Raw genomic sequence first — 17,186 nt, 5'->3', positions numbered from 1 at the left:
GAATACGATTTCCTATGGGTGGAGAACCCCAAAATTCCTACCTTATATGTTCTCCCCAAGATACACAAGAATAGAGAGAAGCCACCGGGCAGACCTATAGTATCAGGTCTGGGAAGCCTAACCGAAAAGGCAAGCATGTATGTAGATGCACATTTAAGAAAATTTGTAACAGAGCTACCATCGTACATTAGGGACACCATGGATGTACTCAAAAAACTGGAAGATCTTTATATTACAGAAGACACTTGGATCTGCACATGTGACATCGAATCTCTATACACCAGCATTAACCATAATGTTGGGATACAAGCAGTCGACTATTTCCTGAAAATGGATAAAATAAATGACCATAACAATTTTCTCTGTGAATTATTGGAATTCATTTTGAATAAAAATTTCTTTATTTTTAATGAACAGTTCTTCCTACAGACCCGAGGTACAGCGATGGGAACTACGTGTGCTCCGATGTACGTGAATCTGTACCTCGGGTGGTGGGAAAGGGAACATGTCTTTGGAGAACAATTGGAAAGATTTACTAATCATATCAATGCTTGGTATCGGTACATAGACAACCTCCTGATAATTTGGGAAGGACCAGAACACCTATTTAAAGAATTTATAGGGGAATTGAATAAAAACACCTTCAATTTAAAATTAACGATGGATATGAGTCAAAAACTTGTTACTTTTCTAGATATTACCATCAATATAAGTGAAAGTGGTAGAGTAACTACAGATACGTTCCAAAAGCAGACGGCTACGAATAGCATACTACACTTTAACAGCTATAAAGCGACTAGAGAAAATATCCCTAAAGGCGAGATGTTGAGAATAAGAAGAAATTGCACAGACATCGAAACATTTGAACAAAGAGCAAAAGAACTGGAAAATCGCCTAATAAACAGGGGATATAGTAGAAGATGCATCAAACGAGCCTATAAAGATGCAAGAAGAAAGGAGAGAAAGGAACTGCTGACACCTAAAACAAGAGATACCGATCCAACAAAGAATAAAATCAGGCTTATAAGTACTTACTGCATTCAATCGACTGAAATTCGGGAGGCATTCCAAAAACACTGGCATGTATTACTTACAGATGAATACCTGGCAAGGCATTTGGACGATCATGTGGACATTGGCTGGAGAAGAACAACAAATATAGGTGACAAATTAGTTCACAGTCATTTTACCCAGCATAATAGAAAAGAGAGACTAGATGGGAGTTATACATGCGGCAAGTGTAAGGCCTGTCAGTATATGAAGAACACCAAAAACTTCACAGACAGATATAATAAGATGAATACAATAAAGGGGTACATCAACTGTAATACACAAGGGGTCATCTACTGCCTGGAATGCGAATGTCAAAAAAAGTACATAGGTGTGACTAGTAGGAAACTAAAACAGAGAATTTTAGAACATGTAGGAAATATTAAGAACGCTAAAAAGGATCAACAAAGAATGAAACAACTTACCAGTGTGGCCCGACACTTCTTGAAAAAACATGGAGGAAATCCTGGACATCTGAGGGCTTTTGGAATGGAGAAAGTACACCTGGGGATCAGGGGTGGAGATTTGAAGAAGGAATTGTTAAAGAGAGAAACAAAAATGATATATATGATGGATACTATTGTACCAAAGGAATGAAAGAGAATAATAACTTTACAGTTTTTTTAGATTAACCCCACTTATAGGATATAGTAACTCCTAAAACGTTTCTCTGGATAATACGACAAAAATAACAGTACTTATAATTACATATATTGGAAAATATAATGCTTCTAACCTAATAAGTAATGGATGCGTAATAGTCAATAACTTTACGAAAAATGTTTTTCATATATTTATTCTCAGGTTATTACATGTGAAAGCAATACCCAAATTATAGACATGTACCGTTCTTTAAATAAAATAAATCGTCTTTTTCTGTGTATCTAGTCTGTGACATTTGAAAGTATCTAAAAAATTATCTATAAGGGAATTTAATAACATAATTAGGACCTTGTTTGCTGTTTTAAATTGGTTATGAGCAAATTTATTAAAATAAATAGGGTATTACTTATACAATACAAGAGCACTTTTGATGATTATTCACTAATATATTAATTTTTACACTTTATAATTTTTATTTAATCTAGCTTCACAAAATTTTTTTTTATATAAATTCACCTATATTATATATTTTTCACACCCTATTATTCACTACTTCTCACTCATATTTTTTTCATCAAGGTACAAGTACATCTATATACACAATTATAATACCTATCACTTAATTTATAATAAATATTACTTGTTACCACTCTTGGATTAAAATTTACACCAAAAAATAAACACTAATATTCATTAGGAATTATTGATTATAATATTTCACACATCACCTAATTCGTTTACACAATATATGTTTATATTTATTTGATTGTATATGATAAATAACTATATGATATACTAAAAGTACAAAAGGAGTATTCAACACTAATTAGATGATTAATTAAATCCACTATATATATATATTAAGGGGAGACTATATTATATGCTATATCTGAATATGGTATAGAGTGTAGTAGAATAGCTCCTCTATTTATTACTCAAAATGGAGCAAAATATTAAATAAAGAACTATGTAATAAACAGCAATTCCAAGGTTCATAATGGGATGTATTATCTTCCCATAAAAATGTAGAAAAGGATAATAATATGACTATACTTTAGAATTAAACAAGAATGTCACATACTTTCTTTATGGTTATTGAAGATAGGGCGGACACGCCCCCTAACAACAGTTGTCTAGGAACAGCTACTTACACTGAAAGAGGCTAAGCGCTCGGCTTGCCCTGAGGAAGCCGGATATCCGGTGAAATGTGCATCGGCACCTGAGACCACTGGGTCAGAAGGACACACATGTCCACACTGAAATGCTTTGATTAAAAGTTAAATAATAGACCCCTTATATATTAAAACACAGCACTGATATGAACTCAAGGAGTTAGCTGCAATAAAGCTGTGGCAATCCATGCCGTTTTTTTTATACTCCAGAGATCACCAGTGATTTAGGATAATACGTGCTTGCTTAATACTGTATGAAATAAGCTGCTTAATAGCAATTGTATGAAATAAGCTGCTTAATAGCAATGATTTGCTGATATCTGCACCTCAATGATAGATTTATATCAATATAGATCTGTTGTGAACCTGTAATTACTCATTAACAGAGAATCGGGAACTAACCAGCACAATGAGCGGCTTCACAGACAGGCAGACTCAGCTTCATTCTTATTGTGTAACAGTGAGCAGGAACAACTAAGGTGTAGTGAAAGCATTCTGCGGTGCCTATCTAACACCAAGTACAACAGTGATTTAACAGCTCCATATCAAACTGGGTCTGTGACTTGTCTGTATTAATCTATTAACAGAAGTCTCTAATCGAATTGAATAAAGAACAGCAGAACAGACATATGAAAGAGACACAGATATAGCCTCATTTTAACCACAATATGATCAATGTGGGATATATATATGAATGATTAACACTGTGGAGACAAATATTCTGTAATAAAATATCATTGCCTGGTAATATACTCAACTAATATACCAAACATCACAGCAACTATAGTGGTCTAGTTTAATAATAAAATTATATGCACAATTAATGAATCATAATTAATGAATCATAAGGGATCTATCAACTGTAAATAATGCAAAGCATATTTTCTAACAACACTGATTAAACACAAGCTAATGCATTTTACACAAGGTTAATTGTGTGTAGTAGCCAACAATAGGGAATAGAATACAGAATAATACACTGTATCAATCAAGAGAGAACTGTGGTGACTGTTTGCAACAATTGTTGCCACTGACTCGTGGTAGTCATTTCATGCTGCTCTACTAAACAGCAATAATTAATTTTTAGAATAAATGAGCAGTTACACACACTCTGTGCCTTTATTTAATTTAGAATAATTATTCAGAACAAATCAAAGGACCCAGCAGTCTTATCAGGATTTTTTAAACACTTTTCCTACTTTATATACCACTTCTTTTAATTTTATTAATGATATGTTACAAGTGTTCATATATTTTTTAATGTACTAATAAAAGTTAATTTTTAACATAATGATGATTTTTGTTATACAAACATAGATTGGAGTCTAGCTCTTTTTCCCTTATTCGCCCAAGAGTGCACCCATTAGTCTCACACACTTTTCTTCTTTCTTTAATCAGTATATATATATATATAGTGAGAAGGGTTAGCACCTCTTCCTGCATTCTTTCCAATTAATAATGGAAAGACAAAATATGATTATGATCTGGTGAATACAAGTACCCAAAATAGATAAGATAAAGGAAGGGTGAAGAGTTTAATAAATAATTATTAGGATCAGTATAGGATAATATTAATAAGGTCCTGATAGTGTAATGTGATGTTTGTGCATGAAGATTGAATGACATATAATATTACAGAGTAACATCACATATATATCTATAAATATATGACCTGTTCTTCTTCGTTCACGTAGACCCAAGGACTGTCAGACTCCTCCAGGAATTAAATTCACTATAATTATAGCTTTAACATCTTTATGTGTCAACAATATAATATGGCAATAAATACTTCCTTTACACTCAGAGATGAAATCATACACAGTTTCATATACATATAAGTATACATAAATATTAACTGAACATTGTAGCAAATGGTAAAATCAATACAATGAAAGCAGATATGTGGCTTTCTAAATTGTACATTAAAGGATTGTAACAAATTGTACAGTTTTAAGCAGATGCACAGTTTATCGCCATAAATTAAGTTATGCTTGGAATCCGGAAGAATAAAATGTCCTTTTTCTGTTATGCTATACGGTGGTAAATATGCCTTCAACTGTGCTGGAATATACCACTCCTAACAACTTAAATACATTTTGTCCAAGTCGTCAATTCACTGTATCTCCTGTATGAATAGTATCCAAGGTGAACACTCAAAGTATCCCTCTCATATAGGTTTCCACTTATATAGCTAAAAGTTCATTAAGGATTAATAGCCTAAGAGCTGGACGCTAACGATACCTCATATGTTCAGCCACGCAGAAGCCAGAGTATAAGGCTGTAAACTTTGACATAGCATAGAATATTCCCTATCTGGCCGCAGCTGAAATAAGTCACTTTTTAGCTTTTGCTCCTCTGTTACTACAAAAAATATAGAACATGCTCCCCCAAGCTTCAATTATAGCTGTATCCTGATGACAGTACATTGTAATGCATGGGTATTTTATAACTGTCCCATCTGACAGATCCCTTAGAGCTCTATGTGCCCTCCTGTTTTCTCTGTACTGTAGTAGCTGGCCAGTCATTGTGTGGTGGTACAGAGTGGGTTAGTTACTCACTGCTATCAGAATACTCCACGCTGCCTCAGGAATTCCACACTGAAGGATTATCCTCACACTGGCTGAGGTCATCCCTCTCTCCTTATCAGCTGCGCATTCCCTTATCACAGCCTATCAGCTGTGGGGCAGCCAGGAGGCTGCTGGTCCCATTATACAGCCTCTATATTTGATGTGGTGTAAACCACAGAGTAACTGTGGCTGCTAAGTGTAAGTCTACTCCATTAAAATATTTCTCACCACCTCCTTGAAGCCGGTCCCTTTGTACAGCTGACTTTATATGCCAGCATTGCTTTACAGGTAGTGGTGCTGGGTGTCTGTCCCCTCCTTCTGACAGCCGATAAGCTGTCTATCTGGAGCCACTGATGAGCCCCTGCGGTTGCCTCCTCCCACAGGAAATGCCTCTGGTAACTGCTGCTCTGCTGCCTGGACCACCCCTGCTGCTCTACTGCCTCTTGTCAGCGGTAAGCGTCTTCCGCTCCAACAATAAAGCAGGGTGAGTACTGCTGCCCACCTGCTTCCCCAGCTCCAGCTGAGCTCCCTCTCCGGCTCTGCACCCCTGCGTCTGGCAGCTCATCGCTGCTCACTGGCTGCCCGGGTCACAGGAGGGCAGGCACTGGAGGGAGGGATCAGCAGACTGCCTGTCATCTGCTGCTAACAGCTGTTATATATCCTCCCTCTCACCGGATCCTCTTTTCCTGACAGGAACCAATTCACTCCCACCTATATTACTCCGCCCATTTTCCTCCAGTGCATCCAACACACTGTAGCACAGCCTCACCACAGAGATAAAAAAGTACCACATACATATATATATATATAACCTCATAAATTGTACATTTATAAATATTACATAGATTTATAAGTACAGTTCTTATTTTAACCCTTAACCAGGGTTACATCTAGGGTGTGAGAGTGAGGTTGACTTATCTACTTGGTATCCCCAGCGATGAACTCATGCTCGAACAGACATTATGACACCCAAACAAGTCAAAATATCACTTTCTAGTTTATCATAGTCCTTGGCATAAGTAAGGCTTATGTAAAAATGTAAAGTGTGTTTCTCCTGCACAACATATATTTTCTTTACAAATAGCAGGAGAAATTAGTTAGACCAACACTGTGCAAGCTCTATTAAATAAAATGTTGTGGGCTCTATTTGTGGTCATAGTTATTCCCATATAGTGCAGATCTAATTTCATACTCATATGATAATGAGACATTGATGTACAGTATAGAAAAGATCAGTCAATTGGTTATTGTAATCATTTTATTGAATCAAATTAAAGAAACACATATGTCTGGGGTGGTCATTTCGTCACTCCCAGAAACTAATGGTGTACTAAGATATATAGCAGGTTATATTTAGAATATTTGTCTCATAAAGCAAGTTTTGTAAGGGCGGAATTCAGTTAGCCCCGTTAAGTTAACAGATGCTAATTGACAGCCGGCAGGTATTCAATTATTGGGATTTCTTTTCTGGTCTCATGATACAAAAACAGAATTCCTCGATAAGTATGCTGGGTAAAAACACCCAGTTGATGCATAAGCCTGTGAACTTTTTACGGACTTTATGAGTTAACACCTCAGGTGATAAAGCCCGAAGGCTTCCTCCCTTTTTTACCCATGGCAACTTAATGGGCTGAATTGCATTTCCACCTAGGTGGAGAACACAAAGCAAGTACTGTGTATTAAAAAAACAGATGTTTTAAAATGCTTCTGAACCATACTTACCTACTTTTGAAAAAGCATTTCAGGGAGATTGTGAAAGCGACACCTATGAGCGTGGTGGGAAAGTGTACAGCTACATCTGAGAAGCGTGTCATAAAATTTACTTACATCCAAATGTAAATGCACCCAAAAGCAGTTAGTAAGATCTATTTGTTGATGAAAACACACTAATACTTTTCAGAAAATGTATGTAGCCATAGGGATCATTATGCCTTATAACCAATGCAGGAAAATGATCCCATTTGAATGTATATATCTCTGTTTTTATATTATATGACCGCTTCATAATGGGGGTAAGGTGAAATCAGAAAGATTGGCAGGGGTATATTTACTAAAGTGCGGGTTTTTATAAGTGGAGATCTTGCCCATAGCAACCAATCAGATTCTAACTATTGTCTTCTAGAAGGTGCTAGATAAATGGTAAGTAGAATCTGATTGGTTTCTATTGGCAACATCTCCACTTCTAAAATTCCACACTTTAGTAAATATACCCCGCAGACTCTTCAGGGAGACAGGGTCTCCCTGACAATCAGGGAGGGTTGGCAAGTATGTTCTGAACCAATACAATATATATACAATAACATCACAAAAAATCCAACTTTTAAAACATCATAGGCAATAAAAAATGTTGATGATAAGTCAGAAATAAAAGATAAATACAAAATAACAATGGATTTCTTGCATGAAAGAAGCTTGTGTATCTGCAACAAGTTTCTTGGTGCATCAGACCGATTCCTCAGGCAGTGACACAGCTTAGTTGCCCATGTATTTATATTTCAAAAGAACGTAAAAAAACCCAGAAATGCTAAAATTATCCAGGGACAATAGAAAAGGCATTTTAAAATACTTAATTATTTGTAAAACATTTATAAATCTCTGAAAGTTGGTGGTATATAACAATCTTAAGTTCATCTTATGTTTTCTATTTTTTAAGGTAATTATAATTTTGGCACTTTCATTTCTTGAGAGACGGAGTAATAGGTCACATTTTGATGACAAAATACAGATTCTCGATAGAAGATTTGGATTTGTTGTGTAAGTATTTTACATGTCATTTTAGTTATTTTATTGTAACTATACATGAGTTTTAAATAACAGGACCTCGGCCTCTGAACAAAAGTTAACTGAAGACCCACTCCACTTATTTTTCCCCCACCATCAGCTTATTTAACAGTCTGTAATGCTAAGCAAACACTATATACCCCATCTAGTATAATACATGTTCGATCATAAGGGTATATTTACTAGTGGATGTTTAGAAGTGAAGTTGTTGCCCATAGCAGCCAATTAGATTTTAGCTATTATTTTTTCAAAAGTGCTAGATAAATGATAAATAGAATCTGATTAGTTGCTATGGGCAACAACTTCTAACAACCCACACTTTAGTAAATATACCCCATAGTCTGCACTTCTAAAATGAAAAGATAAGGATATTTAATTATACTGCCTACTAGGATACTGTTAACAGTACTATATAATATATATATTATTGTTGGTGGCTTGGACACAAAAAGAAACAATATAAAATAAGAAAAAAAAGTGAAATAAAATCAAATAAAAAATAAATAAATCTGACAATAAAAATATAAAATGTGATAAATGTTGAAAATGGAACACAAATGGCCATATACAGGTTGTGTCTCCCATATCCAAATATTCCGAAATAGGGAATATTCCAAAATACAGAATTTTTTTGGCATGACTCAGATAATGAAACCTTTGATTTTTGATGGTTCAATGTACACAAACTTTGTCTAAGGCACAAATAAAAATATTGTATAAAATTACCTTCAGGCTGTGTGTATATGGTGTATATGAAACATAAATGAATTTCATTTCTGTACACAAACTTTGTTTGAGCCACAAAATTATTGAAAATATTGTATAAAATTACCTGCAGGTCGTGTATAAGGTCTATATAACACATAAATGCATTCTGTGTGTAAATTTGGGTCCTATTCCCAAGATATTTCATTATGGTATGCAATTATTCCAAAATACGGAATATTGCGTTATCCAAAATACCCCTGGTCCCAAGCATTTTGGATATGGGAGACTCAACCTGTAACTGTTTATGCAGTATTGAAACAAATCCTATTTCAAGAACACCTGACTTTTCAGTATGTAATTGAAATATCAGATACTGCATATTTTTCAATATTGTTTCTAAAAGGTACTGTGTACAGTATATGGCAAAATAAATGGCACTACAGTAGCTCTGAGTTTGTGTAAAATGCACACTCTTTAGCCAAATAGAAATGACCATGTGCCACTTCATACAAGAATGCCACTAAAAGTCCACCAACACCCCCCTTTTGATCTAATTTACATAATGTTGTTCTGCAAAAGGAGATCCTGTATTTGAACTGCTCCACCAAACGAAGGACACTGGTGTACATCAAGTCTTCACTCCCTTGCCTCAGCCTGTGCAAACTTCTACTCTTCCGCAAACACCACCACTTTGGTAAATAAAGCCATGAGCTACAATGGAAATCGAGTAGGTTTAAATCTGCATTTGCACTGATCAGCTGACTTTGCATCCTTGGTAAATAACCTCCTGTGTAAAATTTAGTGGAGGGCTCAAACAATTCATGATCACATGTTCTACATATATACAAAAACCATAAATAGATGTTCATCTAATCCATTGCTTTGTGTTGACAGTCCTTTAGATCTCCTAGGCACATTTAACAACAGATGGACATATGGCTTTGCATTTGGAGCAATTGCTAACAAGGTCATGTCACTCTTTTCTGAGGAATATCTGCCAGTAGGAGTCCCCTCATGGGCTACAGGTACCTTTGTTTAAGTAATTGCAATGTTTTTATGGGTGTTGGTGAGCATAGGCGAAACTAGAGATCTGGTAATGGGTGGTCCCAGTTTTAGACCCGTGTCAGAAATTTGTTTCGACACTGTTATATGTGCACGCCTTTGGTGTGCGTGTTCCCAAGAAAGAGGTGTGGCCTCACTGAAAGAGGCATGGTCTTGCAGGATATGCTGTCCCCACTGGTGACGGGGAGAGGCATTGGGTGACGGGGAAAGGCAGCGAGTGAGGGGGAGATGATGACTGAGAGGCTGTGGGGGGTGGTAAGAGGCAGATGATGATGACAAAAGGTAGATGAGGAGAGGCTGTGTGTGACTTGGAGAGGCAAGGGTGACAGATAGAGGGTGCTGTGGGATATGGGGAGAGGTTGTAGGTAAGTAGGAGAGGTTGTGGGTGACTGGGAGAGGCTGTGGATGATGGCGAGAGGTTGTAAATATTGAGAGGCCTGGAGGGAGAGTAGGCTTATTCCATGGTAACTCATGTTGCAGGGTGACATGGTGAGTGTGTACATGACTATCAACAGCAACAGTTTGTGTGAGGTTGGTTTTGTTTGCTGAGAAAGTGATAAGATGGGTCATGCTTTGGAAGACTGTATACAGGAGTTGCTGATTGTTTGCTATGTAACTTTGTAATGTGAGTTACCATGGAATGACCCAGCAGTAATAGAGGCTGCGTCGCTAGGCACAGAACCTGTAGGCAGTCAAAGATGATAGATCAGCAAACAGGAGGGCACCCTAATCAGTCACACAGCAAAAAGTCAGAGGGTGGCACAGTCTCCAACAATAGGGTCAGTCAGGGAGTAGGTGCAGCTAGCAGCTGGCCAAATGCTGTTAGGATCAGAAGAGAAATAAGCATCAGTACCTGAGTCAGGCTGAGGAGGTCTGGATAAACAGCGATGGTCCCTCAGGGAGGAAGCTGGAGGAACAACTCACAGGGAGATCCCAGGATGAGGAAAAGAGAGTTGTTCCATGCCTGCACCGGGGACCACCAGCTGCCGAAAATTCCAACACCACAGCAACTGTAGCTACTACATAATCAGAGCAGCAAGCGGCACCAGGCAGCCAGGAGAGCAGCGGAGGATACCTGAGCTGGAGGAGAGGGAGGTCACTAGCAGATAGGGAGAAAGTGCTGGGGACTCTGGGAGGGATTGGGAGCAAAAGGGAGGGCCCTTCTCCTGCCAGACAACATCCCTTCTGTGCTACAGTCTGCAGTGAGCCCCTTTATTGCGGCAGGTGCTAGTCAGTGGAGCCCAGGGTGAGAATTTAGCCTCACACATACTCACTGCCCCATATAGCCTATCACACGCTGCCCCCATAGCCTCTCACACACACTGACACAAAGCCTCACACATGCATGCTGCCACCATAGCCTCAAACACACTATGTCTTCTATAGCCTAACATACCCGCTGCCCCCTCACACAGCACCCCCTTACAAATGACACTGCCCCCTTTCACACAGCACCTCCTTACAGATCGCTGCCCCACCTCACACAGCACCCCCTTACAGATCACACTGCCCCCTCACACAGCACCCCCTTACAGATCACACTGCCCCCTCACACAGCACCCCCTTACATGTCATACTGCCTCCTTTCACACAGCACCCCCTTACAGATCATACTGCCTCCTTTCACACAGCACCCCCTTACAGATTGTACTGTCCCCCTCACACAGCACCCCCCTACAGATCACACAGCACCCTCTTACAGATCACACTGCCCCTTTCACACAGCACCCCCTTACAGATCACACTGCCCCCTTACAGATCACACTGCCCCCCTCACACAGCACCCCCTTACAGATCACACTGTCCCCTCACACAGCACCCCCTTACAGATCACACTGCCCCCTTACAGATCCAACTCCCCCCTCACACAGCACCCCCTTACAGATCACACTGCCCCCTCACACAGCACCCCTTTACAGATCACACTGCCCCCTTACACAGCACCCCCTTACAGATCATACTGTCCCCCTCACACAGCACCCCCTTACAGATCACACTGCCCCTTTTCACACAGCATCTCCTTACAGATCACACTGCCCCCTTTCAGACAGCACCCCCTTACAGATCCAACTGCCCCCCTCAGACAGCATCCCCTAACATATCACACTGCACCCCTCACACAGCACCCCCTTCTCACAGTTTACACTGCCCCCTCCCCCCTCACAGATTGCACTATCCCTTCAAAGAACACACGGTTCCCCCTGACATAACGCACTTGCACCCTCACAGATTACACTGGATCCCACATCAGATCTCACTGCATATCCCGTCCTTCCACCTCTTCCTCTCACTGAACGCACTGAGGTCTGAGTCTCCTGCCCGCAGATCGCAGATAACTTCCTCCTCTACCCCTCACAGGATCCCAGCCTTTCTCACTGGCTACACAGTCCATGCTGTGCAGCCTGCGCGCCATGCCACTCCACGCCCCCGACTCTGTGATTGGCAGTTTTGTGATCTGCCAATCACAGCTTACAAAACGTCAGCCAATCTGGAGTGGCCGCTCCTGATTGGCTCGCGGCCGGCACTGTTTCACTATGCAAGCTAGGCTGCTGCAGACACCCGGCTCAACTAGGCACTGTTGCCTAAATTAAATATGGCGGATCGGTCTAATGGGTGGTCCGGTGCACCTCCGGACCACCCCCCAGTTTCGCCTATGTTGGTGAGTAAATAAATGTTTATAATAAATGAGAAATGAGTTGACCACTAGAAAATACAGGTGGATCATAATAATAACAACAATAATATTAATTATAATAATTACACATTGATTTCCATAATGAAACTGATAATTTTAGACATAAAGTCACTTTTGTTGTATTTTAATTTTCAAATAAACTCCCATGGGCCTACTGGACTTATGGTCCACAACCTGTAACGTTTCTGGCCATTCAGAATATAACACTTTATTTTAAACATAGTTTTTCTATAGATTACTTTTGTTATCACTCTATTATGTATTGTCCCACTACATTAGGGGGAAGTATGAAATGAGGGAAATATAAAAATAAATAGAAAGTAAACACTAGGGGCCTGATTCAGCATGGATCGCTGCTGCGTAATCAAACGCAATGAATCTGCGAAAATATGCTGCCACCGCTCAGCCGGCATAGGGATGCCCACTACCGCTATCTCACATCCGTAATACCTCGCAGTCCTGCGTATATATATCAGTAATATCGGAGAACATTGGCCCATCACGCACAATTACAGTATCTCTAACCTGTGTCAGAATTGCAAGTCTCATTGCACGCAGTGAGTGCTGCACGCAGCTGCGTAGGCAATTGCAGTGGCTAATTTATGCATGCCCATGCAACGGTGTTCAAACGGACAGGCACGACTGCCTTTCTGCAACCACTCCCCAGTCACCACCTCCAAACGCTCATGGTCTGTCACTCACTCTGCGATGGATTCCACAGTGCATCCATAGTAGCAGTGTTACTACGCAGTATACAACAATCGGCCGATCTGCGTACGCTGTTGCAATTCCGATCCATGCTGAATCAGGCCCTAGGACTACTATATACTATATATGTAGTCCTAGTACTACTATATCTGTAAGAAATAACCCATATTTATAAACTCCTATGGCTATACCCATTGAAATAATATTGTCATATTTATAGATCACTGATATACCCATGAACAGGGATTCCAAAAATCATTATAATACCAGCCTCTACATATAATTATTTTACATGTTGTGATTTTCAGGGATTGTTCTATAAAGCACACCAGGTAATGTGTACTCTGACTTCTGCAACAGTAGAAGTGCTGTTACATTATAATGTTAACGATTATTCAAGAAAACCGCCGTTTAACACAATTAAAAAAATATATATATTTAAAATGTAGTGAAATTATATTAATTGAAATTTTGTATAAAATATACAATATTTCAAATTGTAAATTACATTTGTCTCTTTAGTCCATTGTACTCTGGGCGTGATTCAGAGCCGGACGCTCTGACAGAGCGCTCGCTCTGAATCAGGGCCGGCCTTCTTGTTTTTTAGAGCAGCCTCCTGGCCGCTTGCATAGCTGTGGGTGACAACCCACAGCTACAGCGAGCGGCCAGGAAGATGGTCGCGATGGTTAAGACCATCGCAATCATAGGGCTTGCGACGAGACCCTTGTGGTAGGGTCTCGTGGCCGCAAGCCCCAGAGAGATTTCGTCTCTCACAGAGCCAGAATCTCTCCCACTGACATCACTTGTGATGTCAGTGGGGCCGCCCCCAAATGGAGGCGATCACATGGGAACGCCTCCGTTTGGGCAGCCACTCCCCTGGCCCGCCCACCAAAGGGGGCGTGCTGTCACTCAACATCGACAGCTCGCCCCCTTTGGTACGAGACCTGGAGCGATGGTTTGCCCATCGCTATCTGGGTCTCGCGCATGCGCACAACGGAGTCGGCTCTGTCGTGCGCATGCGCACTGGGCCACCATTGACCCGCTTGCGAGCGCATAGCGCTCGCGAGCGGGTCTGAATCAGGCCCTCTGTTTCTTCTGCAAGTCATGTGGGGTATTGCAAAGCCCAGAAAGGGAAAAAGCAGATGCTTTAAACATCTCCAATAATAATATATAATTTAAAGAAGTAATAAGATATAATTACATATATGAATAATACAATATTAGTACAGTATGAGTCCCTAATGTATCTATGTCCAAAGGCAGACCTGTTTATTTATACAGCTTTTACCAAGTGCAGTATATACTGTAGAAGTTTTATTTATTCTTTTTGTTACTACCTTATGCAAATGTTATCTGATTTGTACAGCTGTGTTCTGATCTTTCATTAATACAATTCTTGTAACCGCTTATGAAAATCTCTCCACTGCCTTTTGTACCATATATTACCTTAAAATAAAAAGATTACACAATGATTATATTTCTTTTCTAGCACTTGGCCTTCTAGTTGGAGCCATTGAAGTTGGACTGTCTTATTATCCCATATTTGCCTGTCTCAGCACAAATAGTAAAATAATTGGGTCTCTCGCAGGATTTTTATACACACTCACTTGGCAAGTATCACTAGATTTTTCTATTTATTTGTTGTGCGTAGTTCAGCAAAGAGATAGTATGGGGTATATTTACTAATGTGCAGGTTTTTAGAATTAGAGATGTTGCCCGTAGCAACCAATCAGATTCTGGCTAATATCTCGAAGAAGGTGCTAAATAAATGGTAAGTAGAATATGATTGGTTGCTATGGGCAACATCTCCACTTCTACAAATCTGCACTTTAGTAAATATACCCCAGTATGTGTTAAAGAGACGCTAACTTTTTTTTATGTGCTTCATTGTGTCTAAAATACGGGGAATATACCTGTTACACATAGCTTATGTTATGCCTCTGGGCATTCTATGAACATACTTAGGACCTGATTCAGAAATGTATGTAAACCCTGATGTTTATGCATATCTTGGATGCTTTTAGATTTGCACATGCGCAGATCTCGGGCTGAGATGTCGCTGTCAGTGCACCAAAAGTCACAGCATGCTGACATGGTGCTGGTGTTTCGGGGAGGCAACAGACAGCTTCCCATAAAATGGAGGCATGTCTGCTCTGTCTTCTGGGCATGCTGAAGCCAGGGGCTGCGTCCTAGGATGCAGCTTCACTGACTTCAACAGTTTGAATTTCTCAGCCATCCTGAAGCATCTGAGGGTAACTCAGGTTACTGGTGTTCAGACAGATGATCCAATGCTGCATCCTTGGATGCAGCATCGGATCAAAGAAACAAAGAAGGAGGTGTTTATTTACACAAGATACCTTCTGCGGCATTAACATATTATCACACAGCCGCTGTATACCAAAGTGTGTGTGTGTGTGAGACCTGGTTTCAAGATGCTCCAATCTCTAACTGCTGTCCATAACTTTCGTCAGGTCAGCACTCACTTAAGCCTGCGTGATGTGGGTCAGATGCAGAGTTAATTAAAAACAACCACCTAATCTGTTTACAGCAATAATTACACTCCACAAAATCCTCCAACTCACTATTCATTTATCATTGATCTGACAACACAGAAGTTAATTCAAAAATATCACACTCCATAGGAATAAGTTTCCTAGGCGCTTACACTTTAGGCTAGTTATTATTAGCCAAATGATAACTGTAACACATATATGTAGCATGACCTGGCCAAATCCATAGACACAGTGGATCTGATAAGAATCGCAGAGACTAGTCTTTTTAAATGAAATTAAGTATGCAAAATGTATTCACAATGCTTAACATATACCCAAAAAATACTTAATAAAAAGAGACATATACAGATAGTCTTAGGCAAAGTTTTCTATTGAATAAAAAGGATTAAGAAGGAACAGTATCGGGGCATGGCCTAACTGTGGACTAGTGCGGACATACACTTTGTGAGCTCCCGCTATTTTGGGGTATTCCCACTCCTTATACTACCCATCTGGGCCTCCAAATACATGCTGAGAGCTCCTGCTGCCCCCCTTCCTTACCTGGTGCTGCTCCTGTGAGGTGCGCTGCAGCGGGAACTGTGATCCAGCACTGATTCCTACTACCGCGGCTGGAGTGGTGACCTTGCGTGACGGCTGACGGAAGTTGCGGTCGTATACGCGGCTGCTCTGCTGTTCCCCCGCTGCCGCTCTCTAACTACAGCTCTCCGACTTGCTGAGCCACGCGGCGGAGCGCTGAGATCAGTGGCTATCCCCATACCCAGCGCCAGACGCAGTGAGGCCCTCGGACTGATGGGTGACCTCTTTCATACCCCTTCTGTGAGCTGGCTGTGTCCCCATTGATTTGGCTGAGCCTGCCCAGCCGACGGATCCCTCCCTCACACTGCCTGCCTGTGCACTGGGTGAGTGCTTTAACCCCTTGATTCCAACAGTGTTCCCTAAGCTCTCTTGCTCACTGTGCTGAGCTTTCCCAGCTACCGGTTACCAGCACTTGAATGCAGCCTTTGCTCCTTACTATAGTGGATGTGTGGCTTCCCTGAAAACCCCATACATTAAAGGAACTGTGTATCTAGCATTGTTATATTCACTCTCCCTGCGGTGTTGAGGGATGTTCCTACACCTGCCATCTTGGAGCCTCCTTTGACCTATTGAAGTATCTTAAATACTTATTTTTATTGTTTACTTTCACAACAGTTTGCCCGGCAGCACTAAGTGGAATCCCTGCCTGTGGCTGGCTCACAATATTGTGTTTCTCATTTTTTTTTTTTTTAAACAACAAATTTTTATTGAGATTTTTACAAGGACAAATAAATGTTTATACAAACAAACA

The 17,186-nt window shown here is 40.1% G+C and overlaps 1 pseudogene; it reads left to right on the top strand.

The window, feature by feature from the left end:
• Positions 1–17,186, top strand: part of LOC148454031 (stimulated by retinoic acid gene 6 protein-like) — a 156,053-nt pseudogene that overhangs the window by 1,178 nt on the left and 137,689 nt on the right.

This window comes from Taudactylus pleione, unplaced genomic scaffold (assembly GCF_031769625.1).
Source record: "Taudactylus pleione unplaced genomic scaffold, aTauple2 ptg001032l, whole genome shotgun sequence".
Classification (NCBI taxonomy): domain Eukaryota; kingdom Metazoa; phylum Chordata; class Amphibia; order Anura; family Myobatrachidae; genus Taudactylus; species Taudactylus pleione.
Note: the sequence above shows the minus strand (reverse complement) of the source record. Positions and strands in the feature narration are given on the sequence as shown.